At 40.1% G+C, this 7,234-nt stretch overlaps 1 pseudogene; it reads right to left on the bottom strand.

The window, feature by feature from the left end:
- Positions 1-2,961: 2,961 nt before the first annotated feature.
- On the bottom strand, positions 2,962-3,629 carry LOC121999193 (annotated as a pseudogene).
- Between the last annotated feature and the right edge of the window lie 3,605 nt (positions 3,630-7,234).

The raw sequence follows: 7,234 nt of genomic DNA, 5'->3' as shown, positions 1-7,234 counted from the left end.
CGGGTGAACCCTTTTCCGGATGTCTGAGATCACCCAAGCGAGCGGATCTGAAGTTGAAGACCCGAATCGAGGCGACCAGAGCCAGAGCAGAGGATCCAGACCAAAAAAAGTCAATCGGAGTTGACTTTTGGGTTAGGGGCGCCCGAAGTTGACCGGGGCGCCCGGACCCCTCTGGGGCGCCCGGAACCTACCGGGGCGCCCGGAAGTTGATATTTGACCAGATCGAGTTAAAACTCGATCTAAACGTTGGGGGATAAAATTTATCCCTCCAGGTCGCTTGGAACCCTCCAGGCCCTGACCAAGGCTATAAATATAGCCTTGGTCTAGAAACTTTTCAACAACTCAGAGCAATTCATTTCCAACGCTTGTACGCTTCAGTTTTAGATTAGCTTATTTGTTTTGCGCTTTCACTGCTGTAAGAGGCTTCTCCGCCCGAAGGAGATACTAGTGCGACATTCCTTGGATTAACAACCTCCTTAGTTGTAACCAAGTAAAAATATCTTGTGCCTCTTTCTTTAGTTTCTGTTCAATTTATTTTATGCAAGTGTTTTGTTGAAAGTTTGAGAAGGGTAATTTTTTTTGTTTTACAGGGCTATTCAACACCCCCCCTTCTAGCTGGCCGCAATGGTCCTACAGCCCCCTCCCGAGCTCCTTCGTTGGCTCCGTCCTCATGAAACTCTTCCTTGATCACCAGCAATCTCGTGACAAGATCTCTGGCTGAATTGATGTGATTGGGGCAATGCCCCAACTCACCATGGTCTGGCTCCAGTCCAATAGTTTCACTGGGCCAATTCCTGATCTATCCAACCTCAAGGTCCATGAATCCTTCAACGCCCATGGCAACTCCTTCACGGGCATTATGCCACAGTCTCTCGCTGCCTACCTTTCGCTTAGGATTGTGGACCTCTCCAACATGTTATAGGGCCCTCTTCCGTCATTCGCTAGCAAATCTTTCATTCAGTTGTTATTAAGCAACAATAATCTCACTGGAACAATCCCTGATAGCTTGGCACGGATCCATATTCTCAAAATATTAGATGTCACTAATAACAATCTCAATCGGAATATGCCAAAATTTCGTAGCTCTGTTAAGGTTGAAACTGATGGAAATCCCAATCTTTGTCTCTGACTCAGGAGGTGAAAACTCTTCTCCAACAAGTGGGGCACCTAGTCCTCCAGACAAACTGTCAATTGTGGGTATCATCATAGCTGTGGTGGTTCTTGTAGCTTGTTCAGTAAAACTTTTACTGCATCACCTCAAGAAGAAGAACAAGAAGAAATTTGAACTTGGCATTGAGAGTGTAAAAGCATACCGTGATGAACCTCAAAGCTTGCATATGTCTATTCAAGCATTGTAAACAACCACAAATAATTTCAGTGAGGATTTTATATTGGACAAGCGCGGTTTTGGAATCATTTACAAAGGGAATCTCAGTGGAACATTAATTGCTGTGAAGAAATGTATATCAGATTTGATGGGTCAAAATGGCTAACAAGAGTTCAAAACAGAGTATACCGAACCATCGACCCACATATTGTTACCATACTAAAAAATACAATGTAAAATTTTTTCATACCGATACCGTATCGAAATTTCGATATACCAAATTTCTAATATTCATATTGTTCAGAGTAAACTCTCGATATTAGTACGGTATATCCAAAATTTCGCTAAAAATCGTATATCGATATTGATATCGAAAATTTCGATATGGTATAATACCGTACCAAAATTTTTGGTAAACCTTAAAATTGGTATAATTCGGTAAATTTCGATACGATATGTACGGTATACTGAAATTTCGTTATTTTTCTTGTTTATTATTGCACCTGAAGATTTATGTTTTTCTTGTTTGTTAGAATAAATAGCCGAGACACTGACATCATGGAAAAATAATTGTTAATAGTTAAGAAATTTCCTAGAGATAAATGGTTCTGAGATATTTCTCATCATGCCTAACCTAATTTCGGTATTTTTCTTGTTTATTATTGCACCTGAAGATTTATGTTTTTCTTGTTTGTTAGAATAACTAGCTGAGACACTGACATCATGGAAAAATAATTGTTAATAGTTATGAAAATTCCCTAGAGATAAATGGTTCTGAGATATTTCTCATCATGCCTAACCTATTAGTTCAAGCCACAAAATTATTCCTGAATAATCTTGTACCTTTAAACAAATTCTACAAGGAATTCTAGCTGCTTGTAGTTTCTCCACAATTAGTGCCTCTAATACCCATATCTTATTGTTTCCAAGGAAAATATACAGCTTTTTCCCTGACCCCATTTATTGTTACATGTTAATCACAATAGTTCATCTCATTCAACTTCTAACATTGTCACAGTAAACATAGGAGGCATTCTTTTGGGTGTTCTACAAGTCCAGGCATTGAACTATAACATGAAAAACATTCTCCTCAATCTTGCTTCCTCTGTATTAGAGATCGCTAGTGTTTTCAACAAAATTGACCTCCTTATTCAGTCCATCAAAATTTACTAAAAGATCGAACTCATTGCTTGAATATCTCCTTAGGATATGCTGCAATGTATATTTTTAAGCATATTTTCTACATATGTCACGTAGAGAAGGTAAAAAAAGAAAAGAAAAAAAAATAAATTTAATATAATAGTTTCAAAGCTCATGTCAATATAGCTTCATGAAAAAAATCACTTTAGAATATAGTTTATTTTATCATCAGACAATCACATTTAAATTAACTAAATTGTGATTTTGTGAGATCTCTTGGGAGAAATAGCAAATAAGTTGTTTTTTTAAACAATTAAGGGTGAACAAAGTTCAACTAGAACATACTAAAGGGATTGGCAAATATATGTAATGAGTTGAGCTAACAATAGAAAACTGACCTGCGCATGATGTTTTTAGTATGCAAGTAAATTAACCCATTCAAAATATGACGGGTCAAATTGCGCACCACTGATTCAGTCATAGCTCCTATCTAGCTAATTGTTGTTATCCATCCAGAACTGAGCTTGATGTCGATTGACAGTCTTTTGATCTACTCGTAATGACTTAGCGAGAACTTCATCAGATATGGGGGTTTTTGAGCCAAAAACTACATTGGCAATGGTTATGGTACCGGGGTTTTGGCTACTTACAACAGCGATTGCATCAACTCTTGTATGACCACGATTGAATTGGAAGTGGACAAGGCCTTGAGAGAACACAAGCACATCGCCCTTCTTCAGAATATTGGTGAAAAGCGGTTGGTTTGGCTGATGTTGGATGTCACAAAACCAACATAGAACTCTCCTTCTAGCACGGTGCGGATCTCAGTGGCACGAGGGTGAGTGTGGGGTGGGTTGAGTCCGTGAGGGCCGAAGTCGATGCAAGCCGTAGAGATGTCGAGGGTGTTGAGCCCAGGTATTGTATTCATATTGACAGCACGGACGTTGGAGCCTAGCTTGTTTATGGTGTTGCTAGGCTTGTCGAGGCCATAGTTGAAGATGTCTTTCGCATTCACGTGCCATCCATGCTCTTGCAAACAAATCCATTGACAAGCACTGTAAATCAAGGAACTATTGAATAAAGTTTAGACGAGCCACTCGATCGAAAGATTGATTAAGGAGCAGGGCAAGACTGAGCATGTCATGCGCGTTTACCATTTCATAATCTCTCTTCTCACGCACAGTACCAAATGATAGCAGAGCATAGCAGAGCTGGAAGAATGCTTCAAATCTACTTTTTCTCTACATAAACCTATTGAGATTGCATTGCATTCTCCATCAGAATTGCTAGCTCGGCTCAGTGATACAATTAATCAAAAACATGGCTATTAAACTGCTCCTCATCACAAAGATTTATTGATCAAATAAACAAGTGTTCATGTATATAAATGCATGGTTTACTATTCATGATTCTTTTTCCATTTTAATCGATTGAAAAATTCAATCGATTGATTTAATTGATTAACATTTCATTTTCTTTTGATCTTACAGAAGAACAGTAACATTTACTATTTCTTCATTTAATCGATTACCTAAATCGATTGAAAAACTACTTGAATCAATTAAAAGACTTTCGTTTTTAATGTAAGTTCAAATAAGCCACATCAGCATGCTGATGCAGTTCCTTTCATTCAACAAATGAAATGGTTTAATTTCTAATAAAATGATTAACAATAAGGTCATTAATAACCACTTACCTGTAGGATCGTTGGGCTGGCTAGAAGGGGGGGGTTGAATAACCTTGAATAAAACACAATCCTTTCTCGAACAATTAAGCTAACACTTGAAAAATAGATTAAGCAGAAAATAAAGCATAAAAACGAGGCACCGGATTTGACTTGGTTACAACCAGGGAGGTTGTTAATCCAAGGAAGATGGTTGCACTAAGAACTCCTTCAGGCGGAGAAGCCTCGTTTACAGCAGTGTAGGCACAAAAAGAAAGAAGCTAATCAAAGCAGTGGAAGCACACAAGTGTTGTTACAATTTCTGAACTGATGAAAAGCTTCTGGACCAAGGCTATATTTATAGCCTTGGTCGGGGCGCCTGGAAGGGTTCCGGGCGCCCTGGGGGGAAAAAACTTTATCCTCCAACGTTCAGATCGCGTAAATCGTGATCTTGGTCAAAATCAGGGTCCGGGCGCCCAGGAGGGTTCCGGGACCCTCGGACTGTTCCGGGCGCCCCGGAGCCCAAAGTCAACAGTCGTTGACTTTTCATCCGGGACCTCTCCTCTGGTTCAGTCCCGCCTCGGTCTGGTTCTTCTCCTCCTGATCCGCTCACTTGGGTGATCTCTGCCATCCGGAAAAGGGCTCACCCGAACCCAACTTCCGGTCTTCTCGAGCGGGCTTCCCTCCGGCTTCTCGTCCCTCGGAATTTCCGCGTGTTTCCTTCTCATCCGCCAGCGTACTCATCCGCAGTCTTCGTCCCTCGGTCGTCGACCTTCTCTCTAGCTGCGTCTCTTGCTCCCCGAGCAATCTTCCGCTCCGGCTTTCGTCCCTCGGAACCACCGCGCGCTTCCTTCTCGTCCGCCGGTGTACTCTTCCGCAGCACCTCGTCCCTCGGACTGCCGTCCTTCTCGCTAGCTGCGTCTTCCGCTCGACTACCTGTGTTCCTAAGCTCCTGCACACTTAGACACAAGGTTAGAAACAAACAGGACCTAACTTAACTTGTTGATCACACCAAAACAACCTTGGGGTTCCAACAATCTCCCCCTTTTTGGTGTGATCAACCCAAGTTAAGCTAGGGTTAAAATAGACATTAAATAACATTAAGTAAATTAACTTAATTTTCAACTTAAGTGCAAAAAGATAGAAAAGATAAAATCAAATTAAATCTATCTACCTCCCCCTAGACTTATACTTTCCCTTCTCCCCCTTTGATCACAAAAAAAATGGGGTTCTAAAAAACAATCTAAGGGTTAAAGAAAAAAAATTCCTAAGTTTTTAAGAGATTTATAAATTTTTTTCTAAATAATTTAAGCTGAGATTTCTAGTTTCAAGAAAAAGTTCTTAACTTAGGAAAATTTTTTTTTTGAGAATATTTCTAAGTAAAAAAAAATCCAAAAAAAAATTTGAATTTAAAAAAAATCTTAACTTACATTTTTAAGTATATATATATATATATATATATATATATATATATATATATATATATATATATATATATATATATATATATATATATATTTTAAATTGACTTAGGCAAAAAAAAATTTCTAAGCAAGTAAATTTCTAATTTGAAATAAAATGTTTTGAATAACCTTTTTCAAGCACTAATTAATTCTTGTATTAATGCTTCATTAGTAAGTTAATTAAACATTTATTTCAATATTTTGGCTTCCAGGTCGTGGCGAGGCACTAGGCCTTCTTGGTTATTGGAGCAACAACCACTTCCTTAGACAAAGCCTCATAAAGAAATTCTTTGTTTAATTTTCTCACTTAAAGCGCTAATTTTAATTTTTAAATTAATTTAAGCATGACTTTGGAACCCAATGTAAAATACCAGAAATAAGCAAATATTAATAAGGGATTTTTCCGGAATTTTTGGAAATTTTTCTGGAATTTTTCGGAGCTCGTACGGACGAGTTGACGGGGATAAAAACGGGGCCCGAAAAAGCCTGTTTAGGCTACCCTGTTTTAATGAGGAAAATTTTATTTTTCTTTTCCTTTTTATTTTCTTATTCTTTTTATTTTCTCTTATTCCTCCCGCGCGCCTCTCTTCCCTTCTCCTCTCACGCCCGACACCTTCCTTCTCCTCTTTGCCCTAAATGCCGGCCACTGCAGTTTCCTCCGCCGCTACATCTTCTTCCTCACCGATCTTGTGCCCTAGCCGCCAGGAACCCCAGCGCCGGCCGTTGTCACGAGTGCCCTAGCCGACTTTTTCCCGACGCCTTCCTCTTCACTATCGTTGGGACGCCAAGCGCCACAGCACACAGCCGACGCCGCCGGAGTACTGCCGACTCAGCGACGCCGTCTCAGTGCCCTAGCCACCGTTGCTGACACCGAGCAGGAGCCGAGCAATTTCTTGCCCTAGGTGCCGACGCCACACCTCTCTGCCCTAGCGCCGGGCCGCCGTCGAGCCCTGGTTCTCCGGCCGACTCTTCCTTCCCGAGCCGCACCAGGCGATGCCATCACTTGAGGCCGGACGGAGCAGTGCATACCCCTACTTCAATTGCCCAGATTCGGTAGCCAATTTGTTCCTCTGCCTAGTGTCAGTAAACAAGCCTTCTTCCCTCTGTATTGTCGTCGGCCACAAGATTTCGAGCATCAACAGATTTCTATAGCCTATTGACAGAGAGGAAGAAGATTTGGGTAAGGCAGGTAGGGTTCTGTGTTTGCAAATTCTTGTGTTAGTGGGTTAATTGATCACATTGGTGTTTTATTTGTTTACAGCAGCAATATACCTTTGCTGGCAACAACAAACCGTGTGTGGATCAACAATCAAGGCTGTGAATTTAGGTAAAGGTAGGAATTTGATGCGTTTTGTAGTTAGATGTTTATGTGTTAAGGGAATTAGGTTTGGATTTCATCTAATGGGTTGATTGGGGATTTAGTTGCTAACCCTAATTAACTATTAGATTTAAAAAGGTAAATTGAGGATATGTGATTAGGGTTTTACCCTAAATTTAGTCCTAGGGATTTTATTTAGCTGTTCTTATGAAGTAGCTAAATAAAATATTTGTATATTGTTTGATACAGGATTTTGACGCGAGACGAGTATCTCGACATATTGGACCAGATTGGACTTTTCTATTTTCGGAGGCGGGTACTTT

Source organism: Zingiber officinale, chromosome 7A (genome assembly GCF_018446385.1).
Source record: "Zingiber officinale cultivar Zhangliang chromosome 7A, Zo_v1.1, whole genome shotgun sequence".
In the NCBI taxonomy this organism is placed as follows: domain Eukaryota; kingdom Viridiplantae; phylum Streptophyta; class Magnoliopsida; order Zingiberales; family Zingiberaceae; genus Zingiber; species Zingiber officinale.
Note: the sequence above shows the minus strand (reverse complement) of the source record. Positions and strands in the feature narration are given on the sequence as shown.